This window comes from Nomascus leucogenys, chromosome 4 (assembly GCF_006542625.1).
Source record: "Nomascus leucogenys isolate Asia chromosome 4, Asia_NLE_v1, whole genome shotgun sequence".
NCBI lineage: Eukaryota > Metazoa > Chordata > Mammalia > Primates > Hylobatidae > Nomascus > Nomascus leucogenys.
In genome coordinates, this window is record NC_044384.1 from 31790438 (window position 1) to 31807021 (window position 16584).

General features: G+C 42.9%; 1 protein-coding gene across 5 annotated transcripts in view; it reads left to right on the top strand.

Moving 5' to 3' along the window:
* The first annotated feature begins 2900 nt into the window (after window positions 1-2900).
* Window positions 2901-16584, top strand: part of SMAD2 (SMAD family member 2) — a 92535-nt gene continuing 78851 nt past the window's right edge. The window contains exons 1-2 of one of the 5 annotated variants that reach the window (XM_030810481.1): window positions 3009-3243; window positions 3595-3680. The gene's annotated coding sequence lies outside the window, so the exon portion shown is untranslated. Of the gene's footprint in view, window positions 3244-3482; window positions 3681-16584 lie in introns of those variants that run through there. The other 4 variants (XM_030810482.1, XM_030810484.1, XM_003267566.4 and 1 more) reach the window with 4 other exon arrangements.

Below are 16584 nucleotides of genomic sequence, written 5' to 3' on the forward strand. Positions count from 1 at the left end.
TTAGGGAAACTGTCAGGAGTTCATTCTGGCTGGGGAAAAGGGAGCAAGGTAGGGAGTGTTGAGATGTGACACTACAGAGACTGGCCTGGGATGGATCATTAAGGATCTTTTAGGTTATGCTAAACAGTCTCGATTTTATCCTGGAAAAAAAAAAAAAACTGGAAGAAGGACACTATCAATCAAGGTAGTGATATCAGATTTACATTTAGAAAATATGCTATTAAAAAAATTCTGGCAGCAGGAAGGAGGATGAATTGGAAGGGAGCAAGAGTGGAGACAAGAAGACCAGCTGAGGAGCTAAAGCAATACTTCCAATGAAAGACAATGAAGTCTGAACCAAGGCAGTGAGTTTTTTCAAAAAAATCAAACTACAGAAGAAATAATGATGAAATTTAAGTTTTCCACTTATGACCCTCAGGCTCTTTCCAGAAGCATCCACCATTATCATTTTTCTTACGTGTCTTTCCAGTGCACTTAACTACTTTTGAACTGGATTCTGAATTGATTTAGACGTAACTGATTTTGCAGTGTCATGTTTAATGAAGGGTTAAACTTGGTCTCTATCCATATAAAAATAAGACTCATTCAATCTAATTTATACAATAGGGACCTACTGATAGATCTTGAGGTACCCTAGTGGGTTTCCAAGCTGTTGCCATGGCAATCCCTGCTCTATGTGCCTTCAGTTTCTGTCTTGACCCACTTTGGTTTAGATGCATTTCTAGCAGAGGGGACAGTAGGCATGCTCCCATTTCTAAGCCCCTTGGGGACTGCATCGGTAGCCAGATTGTCCCTCCTCCCTCTTCCTCAATTATAGATCCTGGAAGGCTTCCTAAATGGAAGAGTTATGGATCCAAAGTCTGAGACTTTGGAGAAATGGTCTAACTTAGACCTCAAGCGTACTACCCACTTAATCAATGTAACCTCAAAGTACCTAACTCCCATATTAGGAGCACATTCTGGAATCCCAGCCAGGCCTGCCACCCAAATCCACACTCTGTTCACATAGGAGAAAATACTCGTGTGACCAGGGTAGCTTTTAATATGCTACTTCATATTACAACTGTTGACTTGTATTAGCAGGAAGACAGACCAAAAACCAGAAATAGCCTTCCTACTTGTGAGTTGAACAGCCTTTGCCCTGGACCGTCCTCCCTAGTGGCTCTGGAAAGAGGAAACAAGGCAGAGGAGGTGGGACAGCTCCACCAATTGGCTTCCTGGGTGTCCTTCACATACTTTTTTATTTTTATTAAGGGGTTAGTAGAGCTGCCTCTAAACTAACAATGGAAGAAACCACCCTGGAAGGGAATTTTTGGAGGAAGAATTTCTGCTGGGTAGGTTCGTCTTAGCATAAATGTTCGCACGCAATAGAAGAGAAGTTAATGATCACTGACTTTCCTTGAACTTCAAAGCCCTATGCTATTTACTTTCATATTTATTATTTAATCATCACACAACTATATTTAAGTAGGTATCGTTGCAGGTGAGTTCCATTTGCCAAAGATTACAGATCTGGAAGAGTCGTACTCAAAGCTACAACGTGCCTGACTCCTGCGTTTATGCTCTTCATCGCAAACTTCCCGTGAGAAAAGTTCCTCTATGTGTGAGGACAGAGACGGTGGAAAGGACAGAGATTTTGAAAGGACATCTGGAAAACTTGTATGACTCAGGGGATGGCCACATCTCTCTTAAGGTCCATTTGAAGGCACCCTCCTCTGGGACACGTTCATTTCTCAGAAGAAAGAGTATACTTCAAAAACTCTTATTGTTTGGAGTGCTCATTTGGTACTTCCTGATTACTGATTTGTATTGCTAGTGCTTCTTTCCCGCTTATCTGAAGTCCCCAATTAAATCTATAAAGTAAGCCACACATGAGAATGAATTACTGGACAGGCGCCAAAAAAAGTGTGTTCTAGTCTTGTCTCTGGCACCTGTGTGAAACCTGTTTCTTTTCAACTTTAGTTCTACGGTACTCCCTGCCTGTGTCACAGTGGGTGCATAGTAAACACCTGATGTGATTAGTTGGGCTCAATATTTTGTCAGCAGAGGCTTGGGTGTTCCTAAGGGTAAAAGCAACAAGGTTTTCCCTGGGTGCAGTTATGCCCTGGGCAGTCGTAAGTTTAGGGACTTGCTGCCTCCTGTAGGGCAGATGTGCAAGTTGGGGCCAATCGCCGCAACAGTGGAGAAGAGGGGAAGGGAAGATATCCCAGCCATTAAGGGACATCGTGACAGGCGTTTTAGACTTCACAAAGACCCTTCGGGACATGGATTATTGATATCATTTTTACTGAAGACGGAACCAAGATTTAGGTTAAACACTTATACCTGGTATCCCCTACCCAAGCCCTAAGTGCTCTCCAAAGACCCCACCTCTGGGCTTATTTACATCGCGAACCCGCCCTCGTTCGGCAGCACCAGGGCCTCGCCCACCCATTTGCATAGGGCGCGCCCAGTCACGGGCCGGGTCCTCGGGCTTCTCCCGAACCCCTTTTCTCTCCCAGGCGCGTCCTCCCGGCTGCCTGGGGCCTTCCCATGGGATGAGCACGTGTCCGCTGCCGGCCTCACGACGGACGGTGGACTAGGCGGCAGGCCCCCACAGGCCCCACCCCACGACGCTGGCGAGGGATCGGGCGGTCGCCGGGAATCGTCTTAATGCGCGGCAGGGCGCGGGCCTCTCCCTCCCCGCCCCCGAGCCCCGGTGGGAGCGCGCCGCAGCCCAACTCAGGCGAAACCGCGGGCGTCCCGCCCCGCCCGGCCGCGCCCCGCCTCGCCTCACGCTAGACTGGGGAGGCGGGACCAATCAGCGAGCGACGTCTCCCTTCCGATTCGAGGCCCTCGACGCGCGGCTCACACCCCGAGCTTCCCGCGTGCTGATTGGCTGCGGGCGCCGCCGGTCCGGCCGGGAGGCGGGGCGGGCCGTAGGCAAAGGGAGGTGGGGAGGCGGTGGCCGGCGACTCCCCGCGCCCCGCTCGCCCCCCGGCCCTTCCCGCAGCGCTCGGCCTCGTTCCTTTCCTCCTCCGCTCCCTCCGTCTTCCGTACCCGCCCCGCGCGGCTTTCGGCCGGCGTGCCTCGCGCCCTAACGGGCGGCTGGAGGCGCCAATCAGCGGGCGGCAGGGTGCCAGCCCCGGGGCTGCGCCGGCGAATCGGCGGGGCCCGCGGCCCAGGGTGGCAGGCGGGTCTACCCGCGCGGCCGCGGCGGCGGAGGAGCAGCTCGCCAGCCAGCAGCCCGCCAGCCGCCGGGAGGTGGGTGCGTGGCGCCGCGGCGGCCGGCGGCGGAGGGCGGAGGGCGGAAGCGGAGGTGGGCCGGCGGGGGAGGGCGCGGCCGTGCGGGCGGCCGGTAGGGCTGCGGGCGCGCGCCTGAGGGGAGGAGGGGCAGCGCGGGCGCGCGCGTCCTCACCCCCTCTTTCCCCGCGGGCGGCGGCCAGGCTCCCTCCGCTCCGCTCCCTCCCCGCCTCTCCCCTCCCCTCCCCTCCCCTCCCCTCCCGCGCGCCGGGGCCGCCGGCCGGGCCCGGGCCTGGGGCGGGGCGGGAAGACGGCGGCCGGGAGTGTTTTCAGTTCCGCCTCCAATCGCCCATTCCCCTCTTCCCCTCCCAGCCCCCTCCATCCCATCGGAAGAGGAAGGAACAAAAGGTCCCGGACCCCCCGGATCTGACGGGGCGGGACCTGGCGCCACCTTGCAGGTAAAGCCTGGGCGCCTGCGGGCCTCCAGCTAGGGAAGTGTTTGCGTGCGTCCGCGGCCGGGGCGATGGGCCGTGTCACATGGCCGCTGCGGGTGGGGGCTGGGGTGTGGCGAGTTCTGGGGCTGTGGGTGCGCCGGCCCGGGCGTGCGGGTTCGGGGCCGGAGAGCCGGGAAGGGACGGGGCTCGGCTGCACTGCGCTGCCGCCCAGCCTGGCGGGGGCGGGGGCTGCCTGCGTCCCTTACCCTCGCTGCTCTCACACTCCATAGTTTGTGGTTCTGATTTTTGAAGCCGAAGGGCCAGAGCTCTTGTTTCAGGAGTTGTGGGGAAGCCTTGTTAGGGGCGCGTAATACTTTGCTTCCACTTTTTATTTTGGTCTCGTAACCTTTGTTAACCGTGGTAGTCTCGGGTTTTCCATGGCTTGTGTGTACTCACAAACACGCACACAGCTGGTAACTCTGTGATCATCCTTCACTCACTTGTGAAAGTTGTTCTGCGGGTGGAGCTTATTAGTTTTTATCACACGCCTTTGGAAAGCCCTCGAAGTGATTTCTCGTATTTCAAACTTGGTTTTTAAAATTGCAACTAATTTTGTTCTCTTGGAGGGCTTGGGTCAGGTACTTTTGTCTTTTACTTATCCTTACGATTTCCTTTTGATCCTAAACAGAAAAAGAATGCCTGGGTTGGTTTTGTTATTCCTTCCTCTTGACCCTTTAAAAGCAAAATACCACCAGTGTGTTGTCAACCATACCTTTAAAAAAGAAATCTCCAGGTAAAACGAATTTGCAAGCAGCATTTTTCATCAAAGTCATGTCTTGTTTGTTACAGTTTGGACTATCTTAAATTTGGGTGTGTGAAACTTTTAAAACGACATGTGTAAAATAATTGTTAATAAATAGCTTGGAGTAATTACATCTTTTTAGAAATGGTCTTTGAAATGTGATTTAATTTCCAAAATTATTTTTCTCTCTTCTGACTTCATTTGAATTGAACCTGATAGTTTAGTATGAATGAATCGCTGATAGGATGTTTTCCTTGAGCCTAGTAATAAATTTGCTCTTATTATGCTGAAAATTTGCTATTGTACTTTAACACCCTTTAAAAAAGTTTCCATCTTACAGAGAAGTTAGTCAAATAGTTAATTGGAGTTTCAACAGTTTTAATACATTAATTAGTGAAGCAAATGAAGCAGAGATGGGAGAAATAATTTAAAATGGGCTTCATAAATGTACTATAGTTTGAGAGTTTTTAAAAAATTTGCCTTCGGAAAACCCATACAAGATATTTAAAGAATTTCCTCTGCCAGAGGGTCATTTAGCAAACGTTTATATCAAATTCAAAAGTAATACTTTTATTTTTAAAGTTCCTTAGCCGTTGCCGTAAACTTAGCTGTGGTAGTAAATATAAATAGTTCACATCTTTCGGCATTTCTAAAGAGTGTGCCCACTTTTACTATAAATATTAAACGCTACAGGATTTAATTGAGTTCAAGGCTGTTCACTGGCCAGGTTTAGTTAATATAATGTGATTGGAAACGTTCATTTGGGGGTTTAATAAGAAATTGCTCTTAGAGCTTGGTTTTTATACTTAGCCCATCTTGTAAAGTGCGGCCACAAGCATTGTAGGTGTTCAACAAAAGTTTGTGTTTTCAAGGTTGTAACCTACGTTTACTTAGTCATAAGTGGTCATGTCTCTACGCAGTCTGTAAGTTTCATGAAATAATAGTCTTTTAAGAAACTGTGCAGGGTAATTTCCTGTTGTTTGTGGCTTATCAGGCTTGGTATGTGTTTTAACTCTTGTGTAGGAATATTGGGGATGGTTTTGTGTATTTCAACAGAACTTTCCTTTAATAGGAACAAAGGTTGTTTGTATTCTACTTCAAGATGGCCAGAGGTTGTTGTCCCCTTTTCATTTTCACATTGTAAATATTAGAATCATGTTGGCTATAATTTTTACTTCACATTTGGGGGAATATATGTGAATGGAAAACTCAGTTTAGCTGTGTAAACTGCTGGCCTATTGAATTTTTACATTTTGGAAATACTGTCAGTTTTAAAAGTCTTCCCTTACTCTTGTTTGGTTTTGATTCTGTTGGTTTTGTGCTTTAGGGCTCCAAAAACCTCGTTTTGTAGCAGCTTTTTTATACAGGTGTTTTTGTAATGCATATAAAAGCTGTATTTAGTGCAGTCTGGCAGATGGAGATTTATTCATATTCTTAGGACAAAGAGTCATTTTTAGAGGGTAGAGGGGGGCATGTCTTTTAGATTCTTAGTCTTTTGATGGGTGTAGAAGAGCCATTTTTAGGCCCTTAGTTTCTGTGAGAGGTAAGATGTTTTCCCCTAAGTATTCCAAAGGTATGTCAGAAAATGTGAAACGTAAGGAATTTACAACCAGTTAAGAGAGGTTATGCATTTATTTATTTTATTTTAGTTTAGTTTTTTTTTTTTTTTTTTTTGAGACGGAGTTCACTCTTGTTGCCCAGGCTGGAGTGCAATGGCACGATCTCGGCTCACTGCAACCTCCGCCTCCTGGGTTCAAGCGCTTCTCCTGCCTCAGCCTCCTGAGTAGCTGGGATTACAGGCATGCGCCACCATGCCTGGCTAATTTTGTATTTTTAGTAGAGACGGGGTTTCACCATGTTGGTCAGGCTGGTCTCGAACTCCCGACCTCAGGTGATCCGTCCACCTCGGCCTCTCAAAGTGCTGGGATTACAGGCATGAGCCACCGTGCCCGGCCGATGCATTTATTTTCAACAAATACATTTATTCATTTATTCAACAAACAGCTTTTTCTGTGTGTCAGGCTCTGGACTAGGCAATAAAGTCTCTTAACAGCAAACAAGTACACCCCTGTTCCTTAATGCAGTTAGAAAAGTGGAAACTCATGTCCGTTGCCCGATTCTCCAGTGATTAGAGTAAGACAATTGTTAGTGTACAAATCAAGGGCACATGCATTACTGAGCCATTCCTAAAGTGAGCTTGCCTTGCTTCCTATCACATGTAGCAGATAGCACTAGGGAAGATGTGAAGTGTTAACTCAATGTCACTGGGAACAGTCTGTGTATTTTGGGGGGACCTTGGCACCAGTTTTGCACAGTCTATACAAACTGAAGATAGGCCAGTCTTTCAGAAACGTGTTTATTGCTGAACAGATGTACACTTGTAGAGCTAAGCTTCATCTGACCTTAATTTGATCACTTATTGCCCTTTTATTACAGAAACTGGTTAAGGAAAGAAAGCAGAGTTGAATAACTCAGTGAAAGAATCAGTAATAAAGTGTAAAAACAATTAGTTAAACCGAGACCCAGGATTGGACAGCAATCTCATGTAGTGGAAAGGCCTTGGGTTTTGGAATCAGAGAGCCCTAGCCTAATATTTTGTTTCTCAGTTACAGTATTGGGCAATTTACTACCAACCCCTGACCCTTGGTTTTCTGACAGAAAATGGAAGTAATAACCCCTTCCTCTTATTCAGTGATCACAATTAAAGTACCTAGAACATTGCCTGAGACATAAGGGTCCTCCCAAATGATTTCTTCCTCTCTTGTAGTTGTGGGTTTGTTACTTGGGCTCTAATCCAAATGATTTGCCTACACTGTTATTATTGACCTATTGTAAAATGTATTTGAGAAGCAGACAATGAACAACAAAGGCCGGGGATAGCCAGATTGTCCCAGTCCATAGCTTAAAGCTTAGGAGAGCCTTGGAGACCCTTAATAAGAATGTATTGGCATTTATTTAAAGTGTTTCTAACAAGCAAAATTATCTGGCTTCTAAACCTGCACTAGATTAGAAACAAGTAGATTATGGGTACTGTGGGAGGTTTAGAGGGGGTGTGGTGGGGGCTGGGGAGTAGGATGTTAGCCTAGTGTCTCTTGTAAGAAAAAACAGATAACAGCCCGGTGAGGATAATAGAGGTAATCTACAAGACACAAAAATAGTCAAAGCCTGACTAGCATGTCTGGGGCCATTGAGTGCAGGACCAGACCTGAAAGCATAGTAATGAATGTTCATCAATTAGCTTAAATCATGTTTGGGAAAATCTTTTTAAGAGTGCAGTAATCTACATAATATACTTTAGATTGTCACTCAGGATGATTAAGAAATGTTCTTGAAGGGGTTGAAGATTGTGCTATAGCTTATGGCTTATTTCATGAAAGATCCACAGTACCTGTTATGACCAAGATGTTTTTCATTTGTTTTGCCATTCAGACAGCCATTCAGATTCCAAGCTGAAAGGGTAGCCAGCAGTAAAGAAAGGCTGTTTCAGTGTGGTAGTACCCCATGCCACCCCTTTCTTCGGTGTAAGTAATTTTTTGTCAGTCTGCAGGAGTGTCATATAAATTTTCACTTGTGCTTTGACAGTAGCGTATGCTTTTCACTGTGCTTTGAGATAGAGTATGCTCGAGATTTCTAGGATAAAGCAAGAGTGGATAGTTGGCCAGTCTCTCTGTTGAGGGTTTCTTGACTCTTATAATGTGACTTCTGCCCAGTATTGTCATTGATAATTTTTTTGATCCGCTTTCTTGTAACCTTACCTCAGGGTTACTTTTTAAACCATCTACGCCATCAGATAATTATTGGTGACCTTGTAATATGTAGCCTTGGCTGTTTTTAAAAATCTGGGTTTTTTTTTAGCAGTAGTACAAAAGTACTAGCCTTTTTGGTTTAAAAATGCATAGAGGCTTATTGCTTGTCATTGATCAATTTTGATCATTTTTTCAGGTTGGTGTAATTGTGATGTATTTATTCAGTTAGGACATAATTCAATGTTGATTCTAGATTTACATCTCAAAGATAGCTCGCAGCTTCAGTTCAGCAATTTCATGTAGGGAGAATGTAGTTTTTCCAAGCCAGGTGGATTTAGACACTGCCTTTAGTTTGTTCAGATAGCCAGAAATATTAGGGCGATTCTGTGTCTTCTGTGCTTGCCTCACATTGTACAGTGTGAGTGGTTCTCCTTGGCTCCGTGGGTTCCTCTTATTTGTAACTGAGGCACATTGATAGGACAGTTACTTGATGTATCTTTAGGTTTGTACTCTTAAGAAAATAGAAATTCTGACGTGATTAATTCTTATCAAAGTTTTTGAATTTATTGTGAAATTGTCACTAGTTATCCTAGGTAACCCTGTCATTTTTCAAAATCTGGTTTTCCATTGGCCTCAAGGCTGTAGAGTAGTGGAAAGCGAGGATAGACTTTAGTTGCTTCTGTTTAGTACACGTGTCTACCTTAATGTAAAAATCTGCATTTCCTTGAATAATCTACAGTGTCATACTTTCCCTCATTTTGTGGGGAAGGGGGATGTAGTTTCACATTTAATGTATTCAGTAAGAATAATCTTGGGTGAACCACTGGTATTCCATCTGTTCATTAGTTTGAGTCTCATAAGTCAAAAAAGACTCTTGATCTGAGGAAGTAGCATAGTAAATCTGTGATCTTATAGTTTGCCTATGTTTAAAAGTAAACTACATTTTCATATGCTGCTTCAGCTACTTCCAGAAATTCTGTAAAGACATAATGGTTAAGGTCTTGTAAATATCAAGGAAATGTTCCATCCTCATCATGTCTTTCATTTAAGAATGTGGGGTGGTGAGGCCAGAGGCAGTGGCTCACACCTGTAATCCCAGCACTGGGAGGCCGAGGCGGGCGGATCACGTTGAGGTCAGGAGTTTGAGACCAGCCTGGCCAACATGGTGAAACCTTGTCTCTACTAAAAATGCAAAAATTAGCTGGGTTTGGTGGCGGGTACCTGTAGTCCCAGCTACTCGAGAGGCTGAGGTAGGAGACTTGCTTGAACCGGGGAGGCCGAGGTTGCAGTTAGCCGAGATCCCGCAACTGCCCTCCAGCCTGGGAGACAGAGCGAGACTCTGTCTCAAAAAAAAAAAAAAAAAAAAGAAAGAAAATGTGGGGTGGCGAATCTTTTTTGCAGAGTCCCCTATATAAAATCCTCATAAATGATGTAGTGGAAGCTGGGCCCATGAGCCTTCTGCCTTGACTTGAATGAACTATTGAAACTTTTTTGTTGACTAGAGATACTTTATCTGTGGTAGTGAATGCAAATTTTCCTTAGTGAGATCAACTTTTAAAATTCTTGTGTTTTTTTGAGACGGAGTTTTGCTGTTGTTGCCCAGGCTGGAGTGCAGTGGTGTGATCTCGGCTCACTGCAACCTCTACCCCCTAGGTTCAAGCAGTTCTCCTGCCTCAGCCTCCCGAGTAGCTGGGATTACAGGCATGCGCCACCATGCCCGGCTAATTTTGTATTTTTAATAGGGACGGGGTTTCACCATGTTGGTCAGGCTGGTCTCGAACTCCTGACCTCAGGTGATCTGCCCACCTTGGCCTCCCAAAGTGTTGGGATTACATGCGTGAGCCACTGTGCCCGGCCTAAAATTCTTAATAGGTAGTTAGGTTGTAGTTCATGTTAGCTGATCAATTAAACTTTTTTTTTTAAAAATGTTTTAGTTATCAGGAGGGTCCAGCTTTGGCCTGAGGTTGTGCGTTGGCCATTTCTGCTCGAAACCAGTAGTAGTCAGACTTAAAACATGCGCACACCTGCACACACAGCAGCAATTAGAAAGCCTTTAGAGAGAAATATGCAGGATTTCAAAATGTAAAACAGATAAAAAAGGAGTAAAGTTGTTTTGTGGAAGGAAGAATAGGCAGTTGTTGAAGTCCTGCCTGATCAGTTTTCCTCTCATCCTCACCACCAGGAAGCCTTTGAAGCACCACTGAAGAACAGTAGGTCTTGGAGAAATTTTTGCCGTAGACCTGCTCTATCTTAACAAGTAGCTGCCAGCCACATGTGGCTATTTAGCACTTGAAATGTGGCTGCTGTGACTGAGAAACTGAATGTTAAATTTTACTTAATCTAAATTTAGATAGCCATGTGCAGCTGATGGCTACTGTATTAGACAGCACAGATACCCAAGGACATTTACATCATTGTATAAAGTTGTGTTGGGTGGCACTACTCTAGACTTTGCTTTAATTGAACTTTTACGGCCTGAGGACCCCACTCACGTGAATTGACGTGGTATTAGTTGCTGCTTCAGAAGAGGGTCAGGATAGACTTGGGAATTTGAAGAGCAATTAGAGTACTTGTACTTTATATTTGTGCTGATTTGAGTCTGGGCCTGGGTAGTGTCATAGGTGCTTTTTTTTTTTTTTTTTTTTTAATAATCTGGGAATGATAAACCAATACGTAAGTTATATGTTTACAAGTTGATTATAGAGTTGTGGATTCCACAAAACTCATTATAGGTGATAGGAATATAACTCCTAGGTAAGAAAAAAAAATAGGTCGTCTCTTTACACAGCAGTCCCTATTTAATGTGGACTTTTGCTAAAATAATAATTTTCTTGAATTAAATTCAAGCCTGCATTAGGTTTGACAGTCCATAAAGTTGAACACATGAATGTTTTCTGTTTGTTTTTTGTTTAAAAGACATCACCCATCATTCTCCATGGGGACCAACCTAGGTTTCCAGTTGGCAGTGTCTTTCCTTACTAGCTTATGCTTTGGAAAGAACATAGTTATCGTGAGAATTGAAAAATCTGTTTTTAAAAAATTGGCTCTTATGTATTTTAATTTTTTTGAGGTTTTCTATTATCCTGGTTACTAATGAATTATTTATTTGACTAAAACAGTTGTAAAATTCCAGGTCATTGATGCTGCTGCTTTTTCCTCTGCCTTGTAGTATGTTTGAGTGTAGATTGCTAAAAGTCTCGATCTCCAGGAGTCTCTTCCAGGCACCAGAATCTGAGAACGCTGAAGTCTCTTGTATAAAATGGTGTAGAATTTGTTTTATGCACATTTTATTGTTATTCTTTAAATCATCTCTAGATTACTTAATATCTAATACAATGTAAATAGTTGTTATTCTATATTGTTTTAGAAATGATGAGAAAAAAGTCTGTACGTGTTCAGTACCGTCACAGTTTTTTCCTGAATATTTTTTATCCATGGTTGGTTTAGTCCATGTATTTGGAACCCACAGATAAGGAGGATTGACTGTACAGTGATTTAATATTATTTCTAGTGGGACCTTAGATGTTCTAGATGAGGCAGCACCATCATATTTAAAGTATTTTTGTTGAAATAACTGGTTTTCTTTCGAAATAAAAATTCACATAGGTATTTGGGGGAATATTTTGTATTTCCTGCAGTTTGAAGATCTGAAATTTCTCTTCCCTCCATACCTTTTAAAAGTGCAATCTACATTTGCTTTCTACATTTAATCACTATCTGTTCTTGACTTCAACTTTGCAAAAGTATTTTTTAACCATTCTTTTTCACATTTCCCTTCCTACTGGCCTTCCAGATGAACTGCCAAGTTTAGCAGTCTTTTCTCAATGATCATACTTTCTTCAGTGTTTGCTGTTATTGTTTATACTGTCTTTATCTAAATTTCTTAAAATGACACAGACACAAGTTAGGCCCATTCTTCCTACTGTAAACAAATGAAAATGTTGGATAAAATATTAAAGTTTTCTCTTATGTATATAGTTGATCTTAAAGGGAGAGAGAAAGTGCCCACATACTAGAAACTTAGAAAAATCAGTCAACTTTAAGGAAAGTGTGGCCTTGGGGGATTTACTAGACATAAGATTCAGTAGTTGGGGCTGAGGTTATAATGCCATTCAGTGCAAGGAGACAGAACTGTGGGAACTGTGTGCTTAAAAAAATTAAAAAATAAAAACCGTTCTGATATCATTGCAACATCTGGGGCTTCTTGGAGAAAGAAGCCTCACACCTCTCTATGGAGGAACTGGAAAAACAGTAGGCTTTAGATGGATTTTAATATCACAGCAAGGCAAGGCAGGGTACATGAAAACATCTACAGCTGCACGTGGAATAGTGAATTTTTGTATACTTAATACGTGACTGCAATCCAAAATTCAGGGATACGCAGTGAAGAGTCTCTTTACTGGTCTGTTCTTTGCCGTACAGTTGCCTTTTCAAAGGCAAGTAGCTTTACTAGGTTTTTGTGTGGTGTTCCAGAGATTTTATGCATCTATGAACAATTTTGTGTGTGTATTACCTTTTAATACAAGTGGTCACATATGTCACTTAATAGTACATCTTATTTTGTGTCAGTATGTAATGAGTGCCTTTCTTCCTTTTTGGAGGAGTGGGTTGTATAATATTCTTTTGTATGGGTGTCTGTAATTTTTTTTTTTTTTTTTTTTTTTAACAGTGTCTCACTCTGTCACCCAGGCGGGAGTGCAGTGGTGCGATCACAGCTCACTGCAACCTCGACTGCCAGGGGTCAAGTTAATCTCCCACCTCAGCCACCTGAGTAGTTGGGACTGCAGGCACGCGCCTACCATATCCAGCTAATTTTTAAAATTTTTTGTAGAGATGGGATTTCGCCATGTTGCCTAGGTTTGTCTTGAACTCCTGGGCTCAAGCGATTTGCCTGCCATGGCCCCTCAAAGTTTTGGGATTACAGGCGTAAGCCACTGTGCCTGGCCAGGTGTCTGAATATATCATCAGTCCTCTGTTGAACGTTTGGATATTTCCAGTCTTGTGGTATTAAAAACAATGCTACAACAAATAATTTCGTTTATATAGCGTTTTGCTCCTTTGCAGGTATGTCCGTAAGATAGATTTCTAGGAGTAGTTCAAAGAATATCTACATTTGTAATTGATTTTAGAGAATGTACTTTATTCATTTTTTCGAATAACACATGTACATGGTATAAAAGTCAAGGGGAACAAAATAGTAAATACTGAAAAAGTAAGCCTCCTTTACATCTCTTACCTCCTGCTGCCCAGTTGTGCTTTCCAGAAATGTAATCACTGTTACTAGCTTTTCGTTTATCCTTCTAGAGTTGCTCTGTCCGGTATGATAGCCACTAGCCACACGTGACTATTGAGCTCTTGAAATTGAGATGGACCACAACTGTAAAATACACACCAATTTTCTAACAGTACAAAAACAGAATGTTAAATATTTCAATGGTTTTTAATACCGATTGCTAATTGAAATAGTATTTTGGTTATATTGGGTTAGATTAATAAAATTATTAAATGATGATTTCATCTTGTAATTCCCGCTGTGATGGCATCAGGAAAATGGGATCTTTGGGAGATAATGAGGTCAGGAGAGTAGAGCCCTCATGAATGGGATTAGTGCTTTTATAAAAGAGACCCTTGTTAGCATTTTGTCCTCCATGTGTAGATACCCGAAAAAAGCGGCAGTCTGCAACCCAGGAGAGGGCCTTTCTTGGAACCTAACCATGCTGGTACCCTGATCTCGGACTTGCAGCCTCCGGAACTGTGAGAAATAAATTTCTGTTGTTTATAAGCCACCTAGTCTATAGTACTTTGTTATAGCATCCTGAACTGACTAAGGCACACCAATTTTTACTTTTTTAATGTGGCTGATAGAAAATTTGACAATATGTGGTTGCATCCTGTTCCTGTTGGGTAGCACTGGTCCGAAGAAATCCATACATATATAAACATGTACTAATATAAGAATTCCACTTAGGCAAAATTTTTTTCTTTTGCATTGTAATCTTTGGAATCAGAAATCTGCTGAGATGTTGGTAAAGAGTGGTACAAAGCTGTTCTTTATGGCCCCATCAGTCACCCTCATCCATTTATCATTATGGCTCTAATCAGTGAAGGTTATGCTTCCATTGACTTTTACAGTGTTCACTTTGGAGAGAAGGCTGCCATTGTTTTGACTTCGTCTTTTTTAACTTGCTCCGATTTGCACTAGTTGCCTATACACCTAGTACGCAGCAGTCATCCTGAGATTCCCCCTCACTAGCATATTAGGGATTGCCTTCATTTTTTCTTCTTTGTTAGATCTCCTATTTTTTCTTTGTGTGTGTGTGTGTGTGTGTGTGTGTGTGTGTGTGTATATTTTTTTTGAGGTAAGGTCACACTCTTGTCTAGTTGGAGTGTAGTAGGGTGATCATGGCTCACTGCAGCCTTGCACTCCTGGGTTCAAGTGTAGATCGTATTCCTTTTTGTTTTACTAGTATCTCCTTTCGATGAGACATATTCTTCAGGACCTTCCTGGAGAGTGTGTTGGGGGTGGGGCGGTAAATACTTGGAGATGTTGCATGTCTGAAAATGCCTTTGTTCTGGGTAACATAAGTCTAGGTTGGAAATTTTTTTTTTTTAAATTATGAAGCCCAGAATTACGAAGCCATTGCTCCCTTGACTTTATTTACAGTGTACTGTTGACAGAACGAAAGCCATTTTGATTGTTTTCTATATAACCTATTTTTTTTTCCTCCTTGGAAACTTTAGGCCCTTTCTTTGTCCTTGGCATTCTGGTTTTGCTACCATGGGCCTTCATGTAGGTTTGTTTTCATCTATTTTACTGGGGTCTTGATGGGCCCTTTCCATCTGGAAACTCCCATCTTTCAGTTCAGGGGCCTTTTCTTAATTTATCTATTTGACTCCCCTACTCTGCATCTCTTTGTTTGGAACTGCTGTTGGGACATTGGACCTCTGGAACCAGCCTTCCAATTTTTTTCACTTTTCTCTACTGTTTCCCATCTTTCTTTTTTACTTTCTGGAAGATTTCTTCTACTTTATCTTCTAGCACTTCTATTGATTTTTTTCCCCCGTTTCTGCTGTCATGAGCTATCAAGCTATGCAAGAGCTGTTAAGTTCTCTGAATGCTGCCTTTGAGAGCATGCTGCTCTTTCTTCAGGGTTGCTCAGTCTTATTTCTCTGGCCATGTTGATGTTTTAAAAATGTTTTCTTTCTCTGTATAGTCTTTTCTTGAAGCTGAATTTTTCTGGTTTTGTTTGACGTTTTTCCTCAGATAATCAAAGTAATTCTTAAGAAGTGGGGATCTAAAAAGCTGATCAAAAACTGAACATGTGGGTGAAACTTGTCTCCTTTCAGTTTCACTGGAGAGGGATCTGAGCAGGCAGGCTGTTTGTTGGTAAACTCCCAATATTAGCATCTATATGCCTTTCCTCCTGGGTTGGTCAGGTACCCTAGTGAAGTCTTTTGATCTGAATAACTGGGCGGAGGTCTGGCTGCTAGTATTTGGGAGCCAGAACCCAGTGGAGGAAGGGGTTTGGGAGTCGACATTTAACATAGCGTGCTCATGTTCATTCACACCCTCTTTTCTTCCTACTTATACCCAGGCCATCTCCTAGTCCAGGGATGTTGTTTTCCCCTTTGCAGAAAGTAAACGTTGAGGCAGAGGATTAGTTATCCAGAGACAGTAGGGGCGGAAATCTAAGAACTGAATTCCTTTCTACGAAGCTCTTAAGTGCCACCTATTATTCCTTCCCCCGCCTGGCCCTGAGTTCCTGCTGTGGCTTGCTGTTGGTTCCTTAACTTTTTGAGGATTCTGTGTTAATCAATGGTTTTCAGCTTTCCCTACAGCTAGCATAGTTAGTAATTTCTGATCTGTTCAATTACTACTCACCCATTTTCCAGCCATTAAAATTTTGCTTCTGTTTTCTCCTTACCTCTTCTCCCTATCCTCATGAGGTTTCTGGTTTTTAAAAATTCCCTTGGTCAGGCGTGGTGGCTCATGCCTGTAATCCTAGCACTTTGGGAGGCTGAGGCAGGAGCATCGCTTGAGTCCAGGAGTTCAAGCCTGGACAACATAGGGAGAACCCATATCTTAAAAAAAAATTCTTTATTATGGTTTTTAATAGGCTGTTTTCATCTACAATGCAATAATGAGTTAAAGTTTTCCATTAAAAAATGTTTACCAGTAACTCTCCAAAAGAATTGAAATAGAATAACGTATAACTCCAAGTCAGTGGGGATAAGGGTTGGAAATAAAGAGAATTTGATCACTCCAGTATAAGGCAGGGAAGAAGAAAAAAGCAAAGAAAAATGCATAGGTACTAGAAAACACAAAATAAGATGGTAGAAAATAAGCTGAAATATCTCCATAAACCCAATACGTAATCTC